Genomic DNA, 26,513 nt, shown 5'->3' with positions numbered 1-26,513 from the left:
GTCTAAGAGCGGTCGTGGCTGCTGCTGTCTCGATACGACAATCGGCTGGACTAGTGCTTGATACTGATCTCACAGTCATGGTACTCCATGCTATGGATACACTTTTGAATAAGATCAAGACACAGCACCTCAACAGTGCACATCTGACGGGCTATAAATTAAAGCTGTTCGCTAAACATATCACGATCAAAAGATGTGCCACTCTGAATCCAGCCACTTTACTTCTGCTCCCTTCTGAAAATGATGGAAATGAGAAACATGATTGTATCTTCTGAACAAGAGAAGAGACAAAAGAACAGGTAGACTTGACTGACGTTCCCTTATCGGACCCACAAGGGGAACTATATGTTCATGGCTCTTGTTTCAAATTACCAGATGGCACTACAACTGCTGCTTAAGCTATCACCACATTGAGTACAGTCGTCGACACATAAAGAGTCCCTTATCAGTCAGCCCAAGCAGCTGAGTTAGCCGCCCTTATTCGAGCTTGTGAATTGAGTGAGGGACTAGTTGTCAATATTTATACTGACAGCCAGTATGCCTTCGGGGTTGCACCCAATTCTGGGCGACTCTGGGCTAAGAGATGGTTCCTTACTTCCCATGGTACAAAGATTCAACACAGTCATCTTATATTGAGGCTTTTGTCTGCTTTGACACTCCCTAAGAACTTGGCATTAGAAAAGTGTAGCGCCCATAGGAAAATTACTGATGATGTAGGTAGGGGAAATGCTTTTGCGGATCAGACAGCTAAGGAAAGGGCACAGATTACAATGAAGAGAATGTTCGTAGCAGACACTTAAGTGAATGATTGAGAAGATGAACCATTGTTAGCCCTGATTAAGTTGTGCAAAAATACAGCAACGAAACATGTTGGGAATGGCAATGAAGTATTAGATATGGTTTGATAGGAACCATTTTTAATTTGGAAGGCTTACAGCCCAGAATAAAGGTTGAGTGGCCAGCAAGCCCTACAATTTTAATGGTGATAATTACACTTATTATTTCTCACTGTGGTTTCTTGGTTGACTATTGCACGAGTGATCATCACTACTTGTGTTTCTCGATAAGGAGAACAAGCACTTGTTCTTTTTGTTTTTCTTTTCCTTTTTCTCTGTTTCTTGTTCACTAAAGAGAGAGAGTTACCAATGATGATACGTGGGTAAACTGGTAATTGCTAGCCAGGAACTCCATTGGCGGGTCTACCGTGAGGTACTCTCTCTCTCTTATCACATTTTTTCATTGGATGAAAGGTGGGGATTATAGATGGTAGTAGACATGGGTTTTTCTAAATGCAACACTGTGACCTATATGAGTAATTGAATTTATATATATAAGGGAATGAAAAATATTGAAAACCCTGGTTTGTGTCATGCTTAATGGGAAGAAGTGTCTATAAGGTGAGGCCCTGTTTTGTTTATAACCTGCTAGGTGGGTGCCTTAAGTTACCATGTTTGAGGATACACTTGAGAATGTGAAGGAGATACAAAGGGCCAGATTCACTAAAGTAATCTGAGACAAAGTCCTAACTTTATGACTTTCGGCATTCACAAAAGGCACCAATAGGAAAATTACTGATGATGTAGGTTGGGGAAATGCTTTTGCGGATCAGACAGCTAAGGAAACGGCACGGACTACAATGAAGAGAATGTTTATAGCAGACCCTGCTAGGTGGGTGCCTTAAGTTACCATGTTTGAGGATACACTTGAGAATGTGAAGGAGATAAAAGGGCCTGATTCACAAACGTAATCTGAGACAAAGTCCTAACTTTATGACTCTTGGCATTCACAAAAGGCATTTAGGAATAGTAAAGTTAGGATTCCTAACTTTGCTACTCCTAAATGCCCTTTGTGAATACCGAAAGTCATAAAGTTAGGATTTTGTCTCAGTTTAGGAGTAGTAAAGTTAGGAATCCTAATTTTACTACTCCTAAATGCCTTTTGTGAACACCAATGGTCATAAAGTTAGAATTTTGTCACAGATTAATTTTGCGAATCGGTCCCAAAGTGAGACCACAATAGAAGAATTAGCAACATGGCAAGAAAGTACAGCACAATTGAACAATGAGGGATGTTGGATTGATAAGTCAGGGAAACAGAGATAGATGTTGCCAGATGCATTTGTTCTTCCTGTGGTCACGATGGCTCATGGCCCAGACAGCTGCACATGTAGTGAACTACTGTATGGTCTGCATGATGCATAATCCTGGGAAGGGTACCCCTACACCACACGGTAATTTTGCACCACCTACTTTCCCCTTTGAGGTCCTCCAGATGGACTACATAGAACTAGGTAGGTGTAATAGTTTGAAGTACGTGTTGGTGGTTGTCTGTGCTTTCAGTAAATAGGTTGAGGTCTATCCCATTAAACACAATACAGCCATTACCACTGCAAAGGTACTCCTGAAGGAGTTCTTTCCTTGTTTTGGTTTTCCCCGTTTGATCTGGAGTGATAACGGAAGTCATTTTAATGCTAAGGTAATACAGCTAATTTGTGATGGCTTGAGTATCAAACAAAAAATTCATGCTGCTAATCACCCACAGTCAGCAGGTTTGGTTGAGAAGTACAATGGTACTCTTAAACCAAAGTTAGCAAAAATTCAGGAGACCACATGGTTACAGTAGCCAGATGCTTACCACTAGCACTTTTGTCAGTAAGAACGACAGCACATTCTAGGTCAGGATTGTCACTGTACGAGGTCGTGTTTGAATGCCGCAAATGTCTGGGGTGTCTGTGCCCTTGTAGGTTCTCCGATATTGAGTATCCATTGTTGATAGACTATCTTTGTCAGTTAACTGAAAGTTTGCACTCTATTCACCAACAGGTCCGGGAAGCCCTGCCAGCTACACCAGAGTAGCCCGGAAACAATATCCAGCCTGGTGATTACATGCTCATTAGAAACTTCCGAAAAGGGGGTGGTGATGAACAGAGTGTCTGAATTAAGCAGACCACTCTTACCCAGTCCAAAGATCAGGGCTTGATCCATCACCGTTTTTTAGCTCACTGCACCATCCCAGCTCAGAACCTGGCTACATGCAAATTAGTCTGTTCCTGTCCCAGTGCATGATGGGAACAGGGCAAACCAAACTACCAAGCCAATTCTTATACTGGGAAGGAAACAAGCTTCCGGGGACCGGTTTCTGGCATTTCAGCCGTCGTCGGCCCGGCTTGCTTGAATCCTGATGGTGCAATGAGCAAGGGACTCACATCTGAGTATACCCTTCCACGCTTATGGTGGACAAAATGATTCAGAAAAGGGGGTGGTGATGAACAGAGTGTCTGAATTAAGCAGACCACTCTTACCCAGTCCAAAGATCAGGGCTTGATCCATCACCGTTTTTTAGGTCACTGCACCATCCCAGCTCAGAACCTGGCTACATGCAAATTAGTCTGTTCCTGTCCCAGTGCATGATCATTAGAACCTTCCAGCAGAAGAAGAGCTTGGAGCCGCGGTGGAAGGGACCGGAACAGGTCCTTCTGTCTGCACGCACTGCTGTGAAGGTTACTGGGCAAAACAACTGGGTACACGCCACCTACTGCCACAGGATACCTCTGCCCTTGCCCTATGACCAGTGGGTGAGAGACAGCATTGGGGACTCTGAGTGCCTCAGATCGTCCCCTTCAGTGACGTCAGGCTGACTTGGACCAAAACAGATTTGGAAAATGATGAGTACTAAATGCAGCGGTTCCTCCAGAAATACAAGCTATTAAGGAGCTGCTGTTTGTTGACCCAAAGGTGCCAGGTACAATTTGCGTCCTCGGTTGAGTAACGGTGCACAAAAGGAGAAGTTAGATTAGACATGGATGGACTGTGAAAGTCAGGTGTACTTTGCTATAGTACCAACCGAAATAGTTTAGGGTGATGTGAGACTTGTGCAATGTTTTAAACATTGGACAGGATAGCTCAAAAGGTATCCCTTTGAGGTACTTTATCCTGATCGACATGGGACAGCACAAGCTTAGGACAGAGCAAGCTCCACCGCCCTCAAGAGCACCAACGTATTGATGAACAATAGGAGCCTGTACCAGTGAGGCTCTGACGGACACTGGGAACACTCACCTTTACTATCATTTTGTTGCATTTCTCTCCTTGCTTAATCATGCATCCCTTTGGTCAACCTATTACTGGGGAGGAACAGCCATTTGCATCACTGCGTTCAATGAGGGGTTGATTGACAAAGAGTAAAATAGTTTGTATACTAATTGTTGTGATTGCACTAGTGATCATATTTGGAATATCTTGGTTTCTAGAGGAGAAATTTCCTGAACATTCCTTAGTAGGTACCACTACCACTCCCCCTGAACACATTTTTGTTACAGTAGCCTCACACAAAGAAGCGCATAGGCAGTCCTACACTGACAATGTATTTATACAAATGTTGCATCATTCTCATAATGTGTCTAATACCACTAATTGTTGGGTTTGTGGGTTGCTCCCTTAGGTCACTCATAAGAGCGACAATTTGTTGTCAATGCTAATGTCGAATACTGACAGCTGTGAGGGTTGGTACAAGTTGTTTCGACTGGTGTATTTCCAATATCAACTTTCTACTTTGGGAATGACATCAATTAATTCTCACACTGTGAATGAATATTTATTCTTCTATCAAGGGATTATTCCCCTAGAACAAACAGGACAAGGGACTCTATGGACACTGTCCTTAAAGTTATGTTTGAAAATCGTACCATAGAGTGAAGGATAATGACTGATTTCTGATGGTTTAACATTTCTGAGTACTTTCAATACTTCCGAGGTAGAAATATTACTAAAGATAAGCCGATACCTGTGTCAGTGGTCAATATGACAGCTAGTTTTTGTGTCCAGGGGACTGAAGGGATAAAGGTGGGAGAGACTAAATGTAAATGTACCTATAAGCTGAATACGACTAACTGTCTGTCAGTGATCCTGCCCCATAATGTCTATTTTGTCTGTGGGTCACAAGCTCATGTCTGGCTCTCGAGGGGATGGTCAGGCACATGCTATCTCTCCTTCATTCTTTCCCCTGTATATGTTGTCCCATCTATTTATCATTACACTCATCAGCTGCAACGTAGAAGTACATCTTTGACCTGAGTCAAAAGGGTTGTTGACACAAAGGATATAGATCAGACAGACACCACCGCACAACAATTTGGAGATGCTATGAAGGGCCTACTACCTTTTTGGGGCCCTATATATAATAGCCTTCAAGTTTGTCAGTTAACAAGAGTTGTTGAAGGGGTCATCAATACAACTGCTGGGATAATGACAAATATAACTGCTGAGCTCCAGGCTACGAGATTAGTCACTTTGCAGAACCAGATGGTGCTAGACGTTATACTTGCAGATAGGGGAGGGGCCTGTCACGTCATTGGCAGCAGCTGTTGTGTTTATATAACTGATAACGCTCCCAATATGTATTCACCTATACAAACATTATATGTAGGCTTTCCTGTTTTCAGTTTCTATTTTTGGTAAATTCTGGTGGGGGGTTTTCAGTGTTTTCAATATCTTAAAAAACAGTTGTTATCAGTGGTTACACATTTGTGTGCCACTAAAAACAACACAAAAAGGGTTTTTCCGGGGTTTATGGAACGTTTTGCTTTTATTATTGCTTGCTTTCTGCACTGAAAGAACTTGATATATAGACAGTGTACTCATAGTGTATATGAGGTCCAAAAAGATTTTTGCAAATTAATCTTATTGTAGTACACCATATAATACTTCTTCAGTGAGTCTTTGGGTCATGTGCGCTCGCTCTTTCCTTCCCATGTAATCTTCTGTGAAAAGGCCCTCTGAGCATTCATAGACCCGTGGGCTGAAAACCATCAGCTAAGGGACACAGTTGGGATGACTCTTTCTTTGATGCCACATAAAGCACGAAATGATAAATATTTGCGTTTTAGTTCCTGTGCATAAGAAAACAGTGCACCAGAATGGACTAAAAAGTCAATAGCATCCCTCATTAACTCTGAAGATGGTAAAGATGCCTTCAGCATACAATCTAACAAGTGGCAAGGATCTCCTACAGGGAATCACTTCAGCTCGGGTATCAATTTTGACAGGTCATCACACAACTTTTTTATATACGTTACTGAATCACTGCAAATACAAACAATATCACTCCAATCTTTGTTGAACTTGGAAAGAACCTTTTTTGCAGAGCATTACAAGTGACACTGCGTTCAATGTTTTCCAAAAGTCTGGTGTCATGTTTTTACCACTATCCCAGATGCTTGGTGATATATATACTTGTCACTATACCTTGCATTGAATGTTTAAAGCCTGAGGTGTTGGCAATTCACCTACTATCAATACTGACCCACTATAAACTATGGGCTGATGTATTAAGGGTTTTTACCCATTCTATGTGGGTAAATGTGATGACACATATTAGGAAAGATTTTCATGAAACCAGCCATTTTACCTATCAGTAAAAGAATCAAATGCAGCCAAAATATCAAATACGAGTTTGATATTTTCTGATTCTCTACAGTTTATAAAATAATTAAACTAGACCTTAAACATGAAATTAAACCCTGCATCTTTAGACCATAGGCCACAAAACTGAAAAATGTAAAAGGAAGAAGAAACAATATTTTAGTGGCATCCCTAAAGAACAAAACTCAAGCAGAATAATGTTAGCCAGTCTTTCTTACTGCTAGCTTGTATAACAAAGTTACATTGTATCGACACTTTCAGGAAGAAAAAAATGACTCTTTCACTCTCTTTTTCCTTTCTTTGAATGGCATTTAGTTTGTGGTTGTGCAGGTGTTTTTTCAGTGTTTATATGTTTTCACCTGTGAGGGCTATTTATCTTTCAGTGGGGTTTTATCATTTATTATAGGTTTAAACCTAAAACCCCACAGCCTAATTATATAGAATATTGGCTGAAATACACCAAGAAACAGGTACTTGGACACTGTCGGGTGGGTATGGAACACACTAACATCCTGGGGTTGGAAGATCCTTGTTTTCTTGGCTGTGGTTGCCGGTATCTTCTTTTCATGTTGCCTCTGCATATAATGTCTCCCAGCTTGTTGTTCCTATTGTGTCAATATCCTTACTCCCAAACAGAAAATAGCAATTCATGATACTAATGCTGCAATTATGATCCAAAAGGATATTGATGACTTGATGCAGATAGATGAAGGGATTTTTGAGACTACATCTTTCCTTACAGCCTCTATACCTGATATTGAATATATAGACTTCTCCTCATACTGATAATCCTTTGTCCTGGGAAATTTTATATTTTCTTTGACCACTATATACATTGGTTAGTTCAAGCTAAAAGGAGGGTCTGTTGGAATGAAAATATTTCTGTTACCTTTGCTTGTGGATTACTCTATGTAAGTTAGCATTCGCTGCACTATTTTATGTTTGGCCGCCATTTTGAACATTGATCGAAACTAATCCTTTGCTAATTCTAAGAAAAGGCCTCTGGTGAGTTGCGTTTCTCCAAGGTTGAGTTCTACTTCACTAATGAATACACTGTCCTTATTAGCACATACCTTTCCCACTAGATAGAGGTCTTCTTCCACTAGTCTAGTGGTGGGCACGGGCGGAATGACCTTGGTTTGTAGATAATGTGTGCCCGGCATCAGAATCAAAATGTATTTTCTGTACTTCAGTGTTTAGCTGCATCTCCTTGGAAAATTCCATTGTGGGCATGCCTTCATTGGTTCTGAAATGAACATAATGTGGCTTTATGCTTGCTGATGTCAGTACCTCTGCAGCACTCCTAGGAGACTGGGCAGAATGGGCTCCGCTTGAGTGACCTGAATAAACATATATTTGGTTTGTATTCTCTACTGTCTGACCGACTCTTCATTTGGTATGGAAGGCTGAGAGGTAGTCGAGAGTGACCCGGGTGACCCTAAGCGGGTCACTTCCTTCACCTCCCAGAAGCGGAAGAATGAATTGTCTGTGGTGATCATGAAAAAAATTACATAACAGGACAATATGTAGAGTGTCTTGGTGTGAAAATGTATCACATCTACTTGGGGCTACGTTATCAACTATGCTCTAACATGTATGATCCACTAAAAACCAGTGCATTTGATTCAGTCTAAAAGGAGTCAACATGAAAGCATGTGGGGGTTGGTGACAAAAGTGAGGTGGTGTTCAGAGCACTCGTAAATTGAGATAATAATCTTGGCATGGACCGAGGGCTCAACTAATTCTCTGCATTTCCTAGAAGCCCGAGCTCTAGCACAGAAATGTTTTTTACCCAGGTTAGAGCACCTTTGCTGATAGTTTTCGGATGGTCACATAATTCAGGGCGTCCCAGATCCCTACGTGTGAGATTGATATAGTTCAACCATTGGATGAGTTTAGCTTGCAGTCCCTCATGATAACTCTGATAAGGTGCAATTCAGAGTTAATCCAGACTGAAATCGATCTGAGCAAAGGGCGGATCGACAACATGTCGGAAATATAACCCAATCCTAACTCTTCATGGACCACAAAAGAAGCTGTGGATTGGGTAGGCTTCTCAAAAATATATTCTCAATGGTTTGGGGATTAGGGGCCTTTATTTAGCCCTAGATATTGCTTCAATATAAATCCAGAGAATTACTTTTTTATTGATAAATTTGAATTAGAGTCCTAATGGGTTGTGTCCCTAGATGACCTCCAAAATCAAACACAGAGGCCACTGACTTGGCCAAAACGTTCTTTTTAGCTTTTAAAAAGGGGAACCTAAGATCCCTTTTCATCAAAAAGCACCCCTAAATAAGAAAAAGCATTGACCCTAGAAATCTCAGCCCTCTCAAGGCTATATGTTCTCCGCCCCTTGCCACACATCCCCACCACAATGATATGTGATTTATTAAAACTTGTACATAAATCCAGCCCATCTATAAAGCTGATAAAGGCATTTAAAGTTTTTTGAAGGCCGAATGTGGTGCTGGGTAACAGGACCACTTCATCAGCATACAAAAGAGCTGCAACAGTATAGGTACCAACACATGGAATATCTGGACATGCTGCGCGTAGGGTTTCCCTCAGATAATTTATGTAGAGGATAAATAATACTGGAGCCAGTATATTGCCCTGTTTGACTCAACAATGGACTTTAAAGGGAGCTGTGGTGTTTCCATCTTGATTATATCTAATCACTGCCTCGAGGTCATTATGCAGATCATGCGGGAAGTACATTAACTCTTTATCTAGGCCCAAATTTAACAAGGTTGACCATAATTTGCACCTATTGTCTATGTCAAAGCCAATGATTGGTCCATATATGCCAGATACAAGCAACCCTGTTTGTCAATTGTATATTTACCAATGACCAGCTATAAATGTAAACATTGACACTGTCCAGTTCACTTTCTGGGGCATCTTATTGGAGGGGAAATCTGTGAGTGGGGACCACCATGGACCCATAAACCTTCAATAACCTCCTGTAATACCCAGTCATTCCAAGGAATGCCCTGACTTGGGTTTGGATTGCTGGAGCTTCCCTGTCCAGAATTGTCTGGGTCTTGTGTTTGAGTGGCTGAACTTGGCCTCCACCTACCAGGTGGCCCAAGGACACAGCCTTTCTCTGCACTGTCAGGCACTTGCTTGCCTTGATATTGAGGCCTGCACTTTTAGGAGCCTCAGGGACCTTCACATGGTGGATCAGGTGACCCTGCCTTGTGGAGCTTTAGACAGTAGTATCCTCCAGATTAGTTGCACTAAGATTTTAAATCCAGCAAGAACTTTATTCACCAACATCTGGAGGGTGGTATGGGCATTATTTAATCCGAAGGGTATCACAGTAAACTGGAAATACCCACTTGGAGTGTAGAATGCACATATTCTATTTGCTCCAGGGATCATAGCTATCTCCCAGTAGCCAGGTGTGAGATCAAAGGTACTCAGATACTTGGTTGCCCCCAACCTTTCAATCAACTCATCTGCCCTAGGAATTGGATGGGCATCAGTTTTCGTCATAGCATTGAGACCACTATAGTCCACAAAACACCTAATTTCCATCTTTTCAGCCTTGGAGTGAGGTTTGGGGACTAACACAACTGGGCTGGCCCAGGGGCACTCTGAGGGTTCAATGACACCCAGTCCCAGCATTTTGCTTACTTTAGCTTGGATGCTCTCTCTGACATGATCAGACTGTTGGTAATTTTGTTTTTGACAGGTAGGCTGTCACCAGTGTCCACATCATGGATACACCAGTTAGTTGGTTCATGGTCGGTGATCCACCCTTCTTCCTTAGCTTCTTCCACCTACCTTTTTAGCTCAGTTGTCAGTCATTTCGTCTGGTCCATTTTGAGAGGTCAGTAAGAATCTCTGTTTCCAAGCTATTGCAGGCATTCAGCTCTGTACGTGTTAGTGTCAAGGATAACGATGGCACCCCCCTTGTCTGCCGGGTTTATAACAATGGTATCATCCTTGGACAGTTGTTGGAGCGCTAGGTAGGTTTTGATACTGTCTGGTATCTTGGGTAAACAGGTTGTTCACATCTTGTAGGTCCGCTTTCTCAAATGTGGTGATTTGTCCAGGCCTCAAGTGTGATGGAGGGTTAAAGTGGAGCATGGTTTAAGGCCTGTGTTCTTCGTATCATCAGTCTGATCGATTGCTTGTTTGTCTTCCAAAATTATTGCAAACGTATTTCACGAAAAAAACCAGCCAGCTCTTGTCTGATTTGAAAGGCGTTGCCTTTAAAAGTGGGTACAAAACCTAATCCATGGTGACCAAAAGGCTGCCATGGTTGAGTTTCAACCAGGGCAAAATGTATGGGTTTTAGATCCTGTGGCCCCCACGGCCTCCAGGACAAATGGAGTGGACCTTACCCTGTCCTTGAAAGCAAAGGGGAGATTACCTATCTGGTGGACCGTGGTAGTTGCAAATATCCCAAAAGGGTTATACATGTCAACTGTTTTAAGCCCTACTATGACAGAGCTGATGTGACCATGGCCATGGTTATAGATGAGGGACAGGAAGCTGAGAGTGAACCACTCCCTGTTCTCCTCTCCAGCAATCCAAAAGATGGGTCTGTTGATGGAGTGATCTTGTCAGACACCCTCACTGAACAACAGCATGCTGCTTGCAGGCAAGTCCAAAATCAGTATGCTGAGCTCTTCTATCTGACCCCTGACTTTCCTGGGTACATCACATCCAGTCACACCCTATTTCTATGTACTGCCAAAGTACATAAGGGACAGCTACCGCCACCAGGGAGACCGATTATTTCGAGCATAGGGTCTGTCCTTGAGTCTATGTCTACCTTTGTAGACTTTTTCTTACAGCCCTTGGTATTGAAGATGCCCACTTACCTTCTAGACACAAAGGACTTGTTGCATCTTCTAAGTGAGACCCCATTCGACCAGGAGCAAGATTACTTGGTCTCCTCTGACGTTGAGTTTTTATATTCCTCGATACCTCAGGATGAGACTCTCTCTACCATAGAGTCATTATTGGAGTCTAATCCCACTGAAAGTATAACTCCAGTGCACTTCATAATGACATGCGCACGTTTAGCCATGAAAGAAAATGTCTTTAAATTTGAAGACGACATATATCTACAGACGTCAGGTACATCGATGGGCAGCATTTTCGCCCCTAGTCTGGCTAACCTCTACATGCATCACTTTGAGCAGACCATCGTGCTACAGGAGGACAACCCCTATGGAAGACATATACAAACCTGGAAGCGTTACATCGATGATGTGTTTGTCATATGGAGAGGTACTCCAAACGCTATCAAATCCTTTCATCAATGGCTGAAAACTAAAAACGACTTCTTTAGATTCAAATCAAATAAAATAAAAAAAATACTTTATTCGGCATAAAACAATACCATAAAAGTACAATGTTAAAAAAAATGTCTCAAGCTTTTTAAAACCAAACTAATAAGTCTATATACAAGCCAAACATAAAGAACACTTGGTTTGTCTTACAAGGATCATCTCAAAGAGCTGGCATAAATTATCCTAAGTTAGAATAGTGCATCCAAAAAATATAATAAGATATTACATAAAACCATTGCAGAGTCCAGACACGGATGAGTAGATCATGTACACCCGGGGGGTACCATCCCTTTTCTGAATGACAGATGTTAAACCCAAAGACATATATCCCTCCCCTCTACCAGTTCTAAGTTTCATCACCAGTCTTAGGAAATTAACTGTGCAAAATAGCGTTAGGGGCTCTACAGACAATTTCAGGAACAATAGGGCCACCTTTGCTTGTTTAAACTTAGCGTTTCTTAAAATACCTTTTAAAAATAATCGCCTAGGGTAAGTATAGACAGGGCATAATAAAACAAAGTGAAGCGTGTCCTGCGGAGACCGTTGGTCGCAGCCGCATGGACCCTTCATTTCTAACTGCGTTGTATACCCTGCCGGAACAGCCAAAATGTGGTGGGGCAAGTTTAGCCTGAAGCGGGTCATAAGAAATCTGTCCTGAGGATTGTAAATGTAGGACAGATAACGCTCCAGGCTCAAACACGACTTCGTTAGCTGGTGGGTTCTCACCGATAACTTGGTCAGCTCCCTGTCTTCCCTATTTGATATTGCTATATTTAAAAACTCTGTCTTAATGTGGCCCTTGTCCAGGGATAACAATTATGTTGGCTGGGAAAAATATTCAGCATGGCCCAAGGCCGTCAGGTTTTCCCTGACATATTTGAGCCATGGAATATTGTGGCCCTGATCCCGGGTTGTACAATCCAATATTATCTGCTTACTCAGCCCCGCCTCTGGATTAGTCCATATTTTAATCCAGCATGCAAGGGGTTTCCATTGCAGCCTGTCAGTGATGTGGGCCAAGCCCAGTTCCTCGTGAACAATATAAGAAGGTGTGCTCTGGGGGACCTTTAGTACCCGTCTCAAATATTTATTTTCTTCTGTTTGTAGTTTGTGTGGATCAGTGAAGCCCCAAACCTCACTGCCGTATAGGACTTTAGCGCAACTTACAGAGCTATACAGGTTCAGTATTTGCTCCGGGGACCAGCGGCCTAGCCTTTTCGTGAAATTCATTGTTGCCCCTGTTGAGTTAATTAATGTATTACATTTCTCGCCTGCGAGGGCTTTGAAACTAAAGTGGCTGCCAAATAAAATCCCCAGATATGAAAATAACTTGACCTTTTCCAGTCCCTGAGTGCCTATTGTATACTTAGTTGTCCTGGTTGGTGCTTTTCCTATCTCCATGACATACGATTTGGTAAGGTTCGGTGATAGATCAGGATTATCCATAAAATGGACAAAGCCGTCTATAAGGCATTAGAGTCCCCACGCTGTGTGAGCCAGAACCCAATTCGGTTAAAAATGAGAGGAGTTGTCCTGCAGTGATGGCATTATAGCAATTAACAAGGGTTAGATTCTGCTTATATATATATATATATATATATAAATAAATATATATATATATATATATACATTACCTACTGGCGGTCGCCAGTAGGTATATATAGTTAGGATTTTTTGTCTATGGGATTTTTGAAAATGCTATGTCTAATAACTTTTGCGTTTGTGGACGGAATTGGCTGAAATGTTCAGGAAAATGGAACATTTTGTTTCTGAGCAGTCCCTGAAAATTTGGAGGGGTTTCGTCAAGGGGGGGCCGAGAAAAAAGGGGGGTCCCAAAACGCGTTTTTCCCATGTTAATTTCCATAGGGCGGTTGGCCTCACTTTTAGCCCGAACGGCTGAATGGATTTGCATGAAACTTGGCAAAATTGTAGGGACTGGTAGCCCGATGTGCCTTTGCTAGGTCTCAATATATGTGTTCCAGTGGATTTTGAGAAATTAACGTTCAAAAAAATATATATATCTGTAAGCGCGCTCCGGGCAGCGCCCCGGTTCGCGTACCTGACGCGTAACGGAACTTCGCGAAGCGAAGCTGATTGGGTCTCCGGTGTCTGTCAACATTCTAAACAGTCCGGAGCGGCCGCCATCTTGTCTCTCGGTAGGATCGAGAGACAAGAGGAGGCCAAAACAAAGGGGGAAATGACCATAAGGGGGCATAGTAGATCCTCCCTGACCCCCTAGGTTTGATGTGGAGGCTTTAAAAGGGCCCCGCGGGGCAAAACAAAAGCGGTCCGAGGAGCGTACTATGAGGAAAAAAGAAAGACAGGGTATAAAAATGTTAGCAATTTTGTTATAAATGGAAGGTAGTTCTGAAAAGAACTGTTTTTTTATTCTTTTTCTTTTTTTTAATTTTTTTAATTAATTTTCTGAACAATTTTTAGATTTTTTTTGATTTTTGAAAACTATTTTGTGTTTTTTTAGTGTTTTTTTAGGGGAAATAACAAAAAAGCAGGGTTTGAACATGTCTCAACAGGAGCAAAAAAAAATAAAAAGGATTCATTGTTTTCTCATCTTGTTGCATTTATGATTTTCTCCAGCTCGGTTAATCAAAGTAATACTCTTCTCTCCATAACAAATAGTTCCTCCACAATATATACAAACTATTTTGAAGTGTTCAAAAGGAGCTTGAATATTGTGGTTTATTTCTCGGCCTTCTGGTCCGGCGAATGAGCTTTGTCCACTGGAGGTGCTGGGGATGACATTTGGGGGGTTGGCAGCAAGATCCCTTACTTGTGCTTGGGAAAGATTATTAGGATGCCATCGCTCCATGTGGCGAATCATTGTATGATTCCCAAAGCTGTATTTCTTGTTGGGGTTGCCATGAGAAAGTATATTTTTACATATCAAACAAGACACATGGGGTGCATTGACCTTTTGTCCAGGTGGAATTTTAAAAAATTGCCATATGTAGTGCTCTTTAATATGGCTCTGCCTTGGTGTTTCTGGCAGGAAATGCCTTACTTGATCTTCCTCCTCCTCCTCCTCTTCGTCCTCATTATCTTCCTCTCTACCAAAGTCCAGTGTTGGAGGTGGTCCTTTTGGTGGTGGTGGTGGTGGTGGTGGTGGTTGCTGAGAAGCACCAGCTGCAGCTATTACAGAAGCCATTGTCAAAAATAGGTCTTGCTCTCTGGAAGTAGAAAGTAAGAATGAGGTAAAAACAAGGAGGGGTTTTCATCATTTGGGAAAAAAAATAGTTCTAAACCAATGAAAAGTGTTATTTTTAGGTCACATGACCTAGCCTAACAACATTAGGAAACCAAAAGTGAAATGAACCAATGAAAAGTGTTATTTTTAGGTCACATGACCTAGCCTAACAACATTAGGAAACCAAAAGTGAAATGAACCAATGAAAAGTGTTATTAACAAGTCACATGACCTGTTATGCTTAAGTTTTTTTTTTGGGGGAGCGCTCGGTATGCGCACCGGGAAGCGGTCTGGGGAGCGTACTATAAGGAAAAAAGAATGATAGACTATGATATTTTGAAATATTGTATGTTTATTGATTGTTCTTTTTGTTGTGGTTTTTTTTTTTTTTTTTTTTTTTTTTTTTGGTTGTACTTCATGAATTAGATATAAAAATGAATATTGTCTCAAAATGTTTTAATTATTAAATTAAAATTTATTGGTCAGAATTGTCATAGTTCAATAAAACTTCCAGCATTACATCATCTGGATTCTCCTCAAACATGCATGTTTCTATGTCTTGTAAGCATTCAATAAATTGTTCATCCAAAGACTGATCCATAAAATTTTCATCTAAAAATTCTTCATTTAAAATCTCCTCAGATGTAATGTCGAAGCAAACATTGATATTTTCTTGCTCCCCTTCCATTTTTTTGCTGTAAATTGCATAAAAAATAACTATATCAGAAGAGTTAGGGCACTGTTGGGTTTAAGTTCAGACAGGTAGTTTGGATTTTTTAACAGTGAATTTATCTTTGGGTAGTGTATGGTATCAGACTGGAAGTAGAAATATAAAAAAGTGTATGTGATGAAGCCTAAGTAAATTCATAATTATACAAGAGAAGCCTAAATCCATCCATAACTATAACAGAGAAGTCTATCTAAATCTATAACTATTACAGAGTGATAGTATAAAACTATCAGAAAAAGTTTTCCAAATTAACTTTAAGTGCACAATATACTTCAGTTTTCAAAATAACAACTTACCTTTCAAAAAGCAGTTTAAGTTCTCAGTGAAAATTTTCTTGAAATCTACTTCAGGAGGTGGTAGTCAAAATGGCTGTGTTTCTCTCTCTTTCTTTATATATATTCAGGTACATAACCAATCAAATGTCAGGTAAAAAAAGTAGAAAATGAAAGTAACATTTTAATTGGTTGTCAATTCCAACACTTCAGATGTGTTTTGTGAAGTAATTTACCTCAGGGTATTTAGAGAGGTCTACAGGCTAAATGGCTAAATGGAATTCCAATCAAATTTGTGAAAATGGTAGGGATTGGTATGTAGTATGAGCTAATCTATATTTGGTGAAAGTGTCTTCAGTGGTTTTTCTGTGAATTACTTTCCCACCTTTTTTTGAGCGAGCGCTTCCCGGTGCGCGCCCCGGTACGCGAACCGGCAGCGTTACGGGAGTCCTCCATTTTGTGTTTCGGTAGAATTGAGATACAAGATGGAGGGCAAATAATGTTCAGAATGGGTAGAAGGGGGCACGGTAGACGTATCCTGACCCCCTAGGTTTTCTGAGGGTGGCTGAGGAGGACCATATGTGTGAAAAAAAAACATTTTTTTTCAAATTTTCGCGCAGTTAGCGTCTGGTGCGTGTACCGGGTAGCGCTCCGGGGAACGTACTTTGGTGAAAATTAGTGAAAAAAGTTAGAGTAAAATAATAATTGTGAGTCATAAGATGTAGGGTAGCTCTGAAAAGAGCTTTTGGGTCCTGTGGCTGATGTAGGTACCTACAAGTAGGTACCAATGCACAGTCTTAAATTGAGGATGAAAATTCTGTTCCCCTCATCTGAGAAGTGAACTCCATCTGCTCTGTAGATATCTTGCATGTAGTAACGCAAGTTATTGTTGTAGATGGAGCCCATTCCATGGTCTCTCATGTAAGCTGAAACAGACTTATTTACATGCTTCCTCGATTTCTCAATTTGTGAACAAAATTGGTTGGACCACTTCCATTTCTGTCTTTGGCATATATTTGAATATACCAAGGCAGTTTGAGGAAATAGTGCCATCAATTGCTCAAAGGTGTCCTTTAAAAGCATTTCCAGACCTACCCCTGTTTAAGTGCCCAAGTCATTTCCTCCACAGTGCACAATTAACAGGTCAGGTTTTGGCAAATGCAAAAAGGTTTTCACCAATGGTATCAATTGGTGACATGTTAATCCTCTGTGGCCAATCCACTTGATTTCCACATTTTGTAAATTGAGGTTGTGTACATTTCTGTTATCAGCAAACCTTTGAGCCCAGTGGATATAACTATGTCCAACAATCCAGACAGAAAACATGGTGAGAGAAGGTTCTGCTGCAGTCAGATGAAGTGTGGCAATGAAATGGCAGTTGAAAAAATAAGAGTGTATAATGAAAAAAACTGTGGAGTTTCTGTGGTAATTAATCAGTAGCAGTGATTGGTGGATTTTGATTGCTGAAAACAGAAAGTTAGGGTGCATGGATGAGTTCTTTGAAAGATGTCATTTGAATGGTCAAGAAAAAATCATTTTATGAAAGATTGCACTGGATAAGCAGGTGTACTGAGAGTTCAGAGTTCAATTGAAACATTGTTGTGTGAACTTGCAAACATGAGAGGTCTTTCAGTAGGTGGTTGCTATGCAAAAAAGGCAGAAAGGGCAGAGGGGGGAAGGGTGTTGATTTGAAAAAAGTGAGGGAAGAGTTTTGATTGGGTGACATGAGAGATATGTGTGATGAATTACAGCATTTCTGTGCCATTGATGGTTGCAGGCTCTGGAGTGCATACCTTTTGCTCTGCTGAAGACAAATTGGTGTGTGTCTGAGACTGTTTTGAAACTCAAAAAGTATTTGCTAGGGTGAGAAAAGATTCATTTAATTTAAATAGAGAATAGTATGCTTTAAGGAGAAAATTATGAAGAAAGTTGTGTATTTAAAATGTTGCTTTGTGTCAAGTGTTTTAGAAATAGATTTTGTTTCTTTGAGTTACATAGCCATGTTATAAGTGACGCAAAAATAGTGCAAGGGTCTTACAAAAATGCTTTCATGTGTCTTAGGGCATTTTAACTCACTTCCCCATGAATGTAGGAATATAATTGCTTTACAAGATGTGTTTAAAAACGTTTTTTGAAATCAATTAGGTTTCTTGATATGTACTGGTAGAGTTTCATAGGTTAATGGGGGCATATTTACAAGGCTTTTGAGTTCATTTGATGTAATTTTTCCCATTTTATTTTAAGACATTTCCTTGTGGTGCAAGGTCCTTGTAAATACGCCCCCATGTGTGCTTGGCAAATTTAGATTTTGATTCTTTGAGTCACATAGCCATGTTAAAAGTGACCCAAAAATGGTGCAAGGGTCTTAAAAAAACGCTTTCATGTGTCTTAGGGCATTTTAAGTCATTACCCCTTGAATGTAGGTATATAATTGATTTAGATGATGTGTTTAAAAACGATTTTTGAAATCAATTAGGTTTCTTTATATGTAGTGCTAGAGTTTCATAGGTTGCTTGGGGCATATTTATAAGGCCTTTGAGTCTCTCTGATGTTATTTTTCCCATTTTAATTTAAGACCTTTCCCCGTGGTGCAAGGTCCTTGTAAATATGCCCCCATCTGTGCTTGGCAAATTTAGATTTTGATTCTTTGAGTCACATAGCCATGTTAAAAATGACTCAAAAATGGTGCAAGGGCCTTAAAAAAACGCTTTCATGTGTCTTAGGGCATTTTAAGTCATTTCCCCTTGAATGTAGGTATATAATTGATTTAGATGATGTGTTTAAAAATGATTTTTGAAATCAATTAGGTTTCTTGATATGTAGTGCTAGAGTTTCATAGGTTGCTTGGGGCATATTTATAAGGCCTTTGAGTCTCTCTGATGTTATTTTTCCCATTTTAATTTAAGACCTTTCCCCGTGGTGCAAGGTCCTTGTAAATATGCCCCCATCTGTGCTTGGCAAATTTAGATTTTGATTCTTTGAGTTACATAGCCATGTTAAAAGTGACCCAAAAATGGTGCAAGGGCCTTAAAAAAACGCTTTCATGTGTCTTAGGGCATTTTAAGTCATTTCCCCTTGAATGTAGGTATATAATTGATTTAGATGATGTGTTTAAAAACGATTTTTGAAATCAATTAGGTTTCTTGATATGTAGTGCTAGAGTTTCATAGGATGCATGGGGTATATTTAAAAGGCATTTGAGTCCCTTTGATGTTATTTTTCCCATTTTAATTAAAGACATTTCCCCGTGGTGGAAGGTCCTTGTAAATACACCCCCATGTGTGCTTGGCAAATTTAGATTTTGATTCTTTGAGTTACATAGCCATGTTCCATACAGTGCTCACCTTCTGCATAGTCTTTGATATGCTAGACTCCATCTGCACAATGAGATACCTAAGCAAAGGAAACACAGGTGATGTGATTGTGAAATGAGGAAAAGAAATTCCACATTTTTCAATTACATCACCTGTGTTGCCTAACTTTACGAATGACATTGTGCAGATGAGGTTTAGGCCTGTCCACGGACACAGAAGAGGTCTGGCCTTTGTTCAAGAGTGAAGTGGACATGACTCACTTCATTGGTAGGCCTGCACATGTATTATCTCCTCTGTACTCTTCAACAAGCGTAAATTTCATCTGCAACCATGAGTAGGCCTCACCTCAAACAAACCTCTGGATAGAGCACACCTTATCGTCTTCCTGAATCAATCATTTAAAATGTTAGGGACAGATTTATGATAGGTGTATGCCTCTTTTGCGCCACTGTGCGTCACTTTTGTGACGCAGCGGCGGTGCAAAAGATTTGCTATGTGGCGACATATTTACAACTTGATGCATCTAGGCAGATGTGTCATGCTGTAAAGTCCCATGCCACATGAAACCGATGCAGCAGTGATGCAAAAGATGCACCATGTTGCAAGACAGGCCTCACTTCATCTCCAACAAGATAAGAAGCTGAATCTTCTGTAAATGTCAAAATTGTTGTATACAGTGCTCAACTTCTGTGTACTCTTTGATATGCTAGACTCCATCTGCACTATGAGATACCTAAGCAAAGGAAAGACAGGTGATGTGATTGTGAAAAGAGGAAAAGAAATTCCACATTTTTCAATTACATCACCTGTGTTTCCTAACTTTACGAATGACATTGTGCAGATGAGGTTTAGGCCTGTCCACGGACACAGAAGAGGTCTGGCCTTTGTTCAAGAGTGAAGTGGACATGACTGACTTCATTGGTAGGCCTGCACATGTATTATCTCCTCTGTACTCTTCAACAAGCGTACATTTCATCTGCAACCCTGAGTAGGCCTCACCTCAAACAAACCTCTGGATAGGGCACACCTTATCGTCATCCTGAATCAATCATTTAAAATGTTAGGGACAGATTTATGATAGGTGTGTGCCTCTTTTGCGCCACTGTGCGTCACTTTTGTGACGCAGCGAAGGTGCAAAAGATTTGCTATGTGGCAACATATTTACAACTTGATGCATCTAGGCAGATGTGTCATGCTGTAAAGTCCCGTTCCACATGAAACCGATGCAGCATTGATGCAAAAGATGCACCATGTTGCAAGACAGGACTCACTTCATCTCCAACAAGATAAGGAGCTGAATCTTCTGTAAATGTCAAAATTGTTGTATACAGTGCTCAACTTCTGTGTACTCTTTGATATGCTAGACTCCATCTGCACTATGAGATACCTAAGCAAAGGAAACACAGGTGATGTGATTGTGAAATGAGGAAAAGAAATTCCACATTTTTCAATTACATCACCTGTGTTTCCTAACTTTACGAATGACATTGTGCAGATGAGGTTTAGGCCTGTCCACGGACACAGAGGAGGTCTGGCCTTTGTTCAAGAGTGAAGTGGACATGACTCACTTCATTGGTAGGCCTGCACATGTATTATCTCCTCTGTACTCTTCAACAAGCGTAAATTTCATCTGCAACCCTGAGTAGGCCTCACCTCAAACAAACCTCTGGATAGGGCACACCTTATCGTCATCCTGAATCAATCATTTAAAATGTTAGGGACAGATTTATGATAGGTGTGTACCTCTTTTGCGCCGCTGCGCGTCACTTTTGTGACGCAGCGGCGGTGCAAAAGATTTGCTATGTTGCGACATATTTACAACTTGATGCATCTAGGCAGATGTGTCATGCTGTAAAGTCCTGTGCCACATGAAACCAATGCAGCAGTGATGCAAAAGATGCACCATGTTGCAAGACAGGCCTCACTTCATCTCCAACAACATACCGTCTGTTTAAACTGTAAACATTTAGGAATGTGTAGGGGGCATGGAGAAGCTGAATCTTCTGTAAATGTCAAAATTGTTGTATACAGTTCTGAACTTCTGTGTACTCTTTGATATGCTAGACTCCATCTGCACAATGAGATACCTAAGCAAAGGAAACACAGGTGATGTGATTGTGAAATGAGGAAAAGAAATTCCAAATTTTTCAATTACATCACCTGTGTTTCCTAACTTTACGAATCACATTGTGCAGATGAGGTTTAGGCCTGTTCACGGACACAGAAGAGGTCTGACCTTTGTTCAAGAGTGCAGTGGACATGACTCACTTCATTGGTAGGTCTGCACATGTATTATCTCCTCTGTATTCTTCAACAAGCCTAAATTTCATCTGCAACCCTGAGTAGGCCTCACCTCAAACAAACCTCTGGATAGGCCACACTTTATCGTCATCCTGAATCAATCATTTAAAATGTTAGGGACAGATTTATGATAGCCGTGTGCCTCTTTTGCGCCGCTGTGCATCACTTTTGTGACGTAGCGGCGGCGCAAAAGATGCGCTATGTTGCGACATATTTACAACTTGATGCATCTAGGCAGATGTGTCATGCTGTAAAGTCCTGTGCCACATGAAACCTGCATCAGGTTTCATATAGGTGTTTTGTTGCAGGGTGGGCATTCATTTGCATGAAAGCCCTGTAAAACTAACACAGTGAAATTTAGAAGATTTCACTGAGTCAGCTTTATAGCATTGCTGAATCAAATCCTTACGCCTGTTTGAAACAGGCATAAGGAGTAATGCACCATGCAATGTGTGGCTTGCTCCTGTGCATTGCAGTAGACATGTTGCGTTTACGACGTGATTCCTGCAATGTGCTGCTTTTGCGGCACAGATGCGTGACGCATCTGTGCTGTTTTTGCTCAATGGTGCTCCACATTGTAAATGCGGCACACCATGGATGGCAGAGCAGCGGTGCACGTTAACTGGTGCATCCCTGGGGATGTGCCAGTTAACATAAATCTGCCCCTTTACATTTAAGTATGAGCAGGGTACACAGAGTCGGTGAGGCTTATCCAAGGTTAAGAACAGATGAGTCCTGTTCACTGAAAACTTAGACATAGGCCTCACCTCCTCAGCATCGCTGAACATGGCTAAATAATAATTGCAAAATGTTACTCTTGTTAAACAATTTTAATATTATAGTCTCTGAGATTTGTCTCTTACTCTGCAACATCTCATTGTTGTTCTCTTTCTTTAAAGATAACGACAACATCAACCATGAGTGATAATGAGCAATCAGTTGATCTCGATCTTATCATTGAACTTGTCATTGAAACGTCAGTGGAAGTAGATCCCTTGGATGATTTAAATCCTGAGGATGATGAAGAACATGATGAGGATGCCGATTTGTCAGAATTGTATGACATAGGGTGGGAAGCTGACGTGCTTGAGCCTATGGAACTATAAACATTTATTTTTAAAAGTTACTGGAAATGAAAAGTAAAAATGTAAACCGTTTCATTTAAAATTAAACAAAACTTCAAAAACAGGTTGTGTGTAGTGTCTTTAATAAAATAGTCAAATATGCTCATAAAATTAGTTCAGATTCACATATAAAACAGCACAGGTCAAATGTAGAAGCATTCCATTTCTTTGCTACTATTTGTGACTACTAAATTTGCCAATGCACTAAAAATTATTCTATGTAAAAATGACAAGTAGTGTGTTAAATTTTTGACGACTGTTATTGATTTACTGTTTGCTAATAGTGGTTAATAACATTTTTAATTATATTTTACCACAGATTCAACTGCAGATCATTTCAAAAGGAGAGAATGCCATCTAAACAACGAAACCGAAAGGCTACAAAACGTCAAAGACAGCAGCTTAATAAATTCTTGCAGCAGTCCTCTACAATAAAAACTTGTCAAGTCACCAAGAAAGCTCCGGGTAAGACAACAAAATCATTCATAAGAAACATTTGTAGAAAAAAAAGTAGTAGTACAGAAAATGTTTTAGTCCAGAAAAAGAGAAGCAATTTAAACGGAAAGGGAAGGCCAATCAAAAATGTTACTGCTAGAGCAGGAGATAACTCTGTGCATGGTAGTAGAAGGAAAAATCAGTTTAGGGACATTCGCAGACGAATGTTCCGCAACAGGATAATTGGCAATTTGTAAAAAAATATTAAGAAAGGTCAGCAGAAAGTGGTTTTTTATAAGAGAAAAAAAAATTTGAGAAAGTTATTGATCAGGCATTTGAAATTAAGCGAAAGTTATTTATTTTGATAATCAATAGAATTAGGAAGCTAAACAAGGCAATTTATGATTTCAAAAGAAATAGTAGATGGAAGAGAACAGTTAATCGTAGTAATTTTTGTGAAGTTTTTTCAGGAGAATGGATGCATAGGTTAAGTTGTGAGGCATTTTTTAATGAGGAGAGTTATTTCCAGGATAATGATTTGGTGCATGCAGTTGACACCAGTGGTCGAGCTTATGAGGTAAAAGATGATTGTCCAGTTGAAAAAGAAAAAATTGTGACAACAGAGGTAGAAGAGGTGTTAGGTAATGAGGTTTTAGGAAGACGTCCTAAGGGACCTGTGTACACCTGGAAGTGTAGTAGTATTTGCAGTGTGCGACAGGATTCCATCAATTTGCTTTGTGATTTTGTACGGACATTTAATAAGAAAAGTTTGAAGCAGAAAATGATGTTGTTGCAAGAATTAGATCCTTGCAGAGTGAGAGAAGTGACAGGTTTGCATGGCCATTCACTGGCTTGTCTTTCCAGGAGAGTATGCCACAGTGTTTTTCATCATTTCAGGATGCTAGCAGTGCATCATAATAAAGTGAGGAAATTAGTTAGAATGTTGCATTATGCTAAGAGTCCAGCAGTTATGCTTAAACAATTATGCACTGCTCTTTTGCATGGTTCTGAAATAGATGTGAAGAATATTTGTGAAGAAATTGAGTTTTGTTACTTTGGAAGTAAAGAGGAGAATGTTGAAATTGACCCAGAAGAAGAGGGTAATGTGGAAGATAGTGTACAGGTTTCCAGTACAGATAGTTTTCAGAAGGCAATTGCCACGTTTCAGGTGAAATCAAGTGAGAGGCCTAATTTCACTTGTGTGTGTTGTCGACGTACTTATTAGAAGAATCAGACTAAGTTAGTGGATTTATATGCGAAAAGTGAAAGGGAAAATAATACTGAATGGAAGGATTTCGCAACATACTTGATGGTAGAAAATTGTTTTGATTTGGGATCGGATCAACGTGTGTGTACTTATTGTTGTAACAAATTAAATCAAAACCGGATGCCTGCTAGAGCGGTTCATAATAATCTGGAATTGGTTGAGATTCCTTCTGAATTGAAGGATTTAAATACTTATGAATCTATTTTGATTCAAAGTATCCATCCCTTTCAGGCTATTGTAAGAATGGAGCCAAAGACAGGGAAATTGCCTCCGTCAGATTTACAGAGAGGATTAAAGGGAAGAGTTGCTTATTTGCCTCTAGATTTGAAGAAAAACATTAATACAATTGGAGTAGAAAAAGTGGAAGAGGAACCTCTGGTTATCTTAGTTAATGGGGTTCCGACAAAGAGTAAGAAAATATGGCAAGATTTAGTGGATGTTAGGAAAGTCAAAAAGGCAACATTGTATTTGAAAAAAAGCAATAAGTACTATAAGAATGTATATGTTGCAGAAGAGGAAGTAAGTGAAGAAGAGGATAGTGATTTGTGTGGTGGTCAAATTGAGAAAGTAGAACCCTCTAAAAGTGAAGAAATATATGAACATTATAGTGTTCATCCTTTGCATTCCAAGGAAGTCATGGGGAATGCTATTGAGTTGTTTCAAATGAAACAAGCCAAAGGGAGTCCCATTAGTGTTTGGGAGGAAAGTTTGGAAGCTCGGTGTTTCCCACAGCTATTTCCAACAGGTCAAGGAGGAAGATATGATGAGCGACCTCATCAAATTCCTGCTTCTGAATACCGGACTTTACGATTGTATGCAGAAGATCCTAGGTTTCGACAATGCATTCCGTATTTGTTTCATCTCCTGTTTGAAAGCGATCTGTCTGGACTGTCATATGCAGTGAACCACATCTTGAAAAGTGGTATACAGATGCAAAACATCTCGGCAAGTGACTTTATGGATAAAGTCAATGTGCAAGACAGTATTTTGGATTCTCACCTGATTAATCTCATGGCGTGTCAGCGTGGTACTAATGAGTACTGGTACCGTCGTCATGGTGATTTAAAATGTATGCTGAGGAACTTAGGAACTCCCACATGGTTCCTCACTCTCAGCTGTGCCGAGTATGGCTGGGAAGACTTACTTGAATTTCTACGAGAGGCAAATGGAAACATTGAAAATATCGAATTCAAGACACCCGGAGAACTGTGCTCTTTGGATCCAGTGAATGTATGCAGGTACTTCAATCATAGGTTTGAAGCTATGATGTCTTTCATCATGAACAAGAAAAATCCACCTCTTGGAGAGGTGTTGGATTTCTTCTGGAGAAAGGAGTACCAAGCAAGAGGTGCTCCTCATATACATATGCTGCTGTGGATCAAGGATGCACCTAAATTTGGAACAGATCCAGAAGACTTAGTGATGAGTTTCATAGAACAATATTCTACATGTGCTGTTCCAAACGCAAAGGAAGACAAAAGCCTAAGAGAACAAGTTTTACGCTTCCAAAGCCATTGTTGTGGAAAGTACTGTCATCGTAAATTCAGAAACAAGGACAAGTTCTACACCAAATGTCGTTTCGCCTTTCCACGACCGGTGATTTCTAAAGGAAGAGTGAACAGTTTGATGTCTTCGCTGCGACATAATGTGATGAAGAAATCACCTAAAAACACATACAATTTGAAAAGGAACGAAGAGTCCAAGTACATCAACGACTACAACCCAGTGATTTTGTCCATGTGGAATGCTAACATGGATATACAGTTTGTGGCTGATAACTGTATGGCTGTGGCTCGGTATGTGACATCTTACATCACCAAAAAAGAAAAGACAGAATTGAAGGATATGTGGGAGGACATTTCCCATGAAAAGAGCCTCAGTAAGAAGTTGTACAGTTTCAGTCTGAAGATGTTGTCACATCGAGAATTCGGAGCTTACGAATGTTCTGACCGGTTGTCTTCAGCAAGTCTCTATGCCAAATCCAGGAGTATCGTTTGGGCGAGTCTTGGTCTTGCTGCAACGCGTAATCGAATTCTGAAACCTGTGCGGGAAATTGAGTATTTGGCGGAAAAGGAGCCAAACATTACATATTCAAGAGGAACATCAAAGAAGATATTGATAAAGGAGTGTATGCTGT

The sequence above is a fragment of the Lissotriton helveticus genome, chromosome 8 (genome assembly GCF_964261635.1).
Source record: "Lissotriton helveticus chromosome 8, aLisHel1.1, whole genome shotgun sequence".
Taxonomy (NCBI): domain Eukaryota; kingdom Metazoa; phylum Chordata; class Amphibia; order Caudata; family Salamandridae; genus Lissotriton; species Lissotriton helveticus.
The sequence above is the reverse complement of the archived record's forward strand: the minus strand, read 5'-3'. Positions refer to the sequence as shown.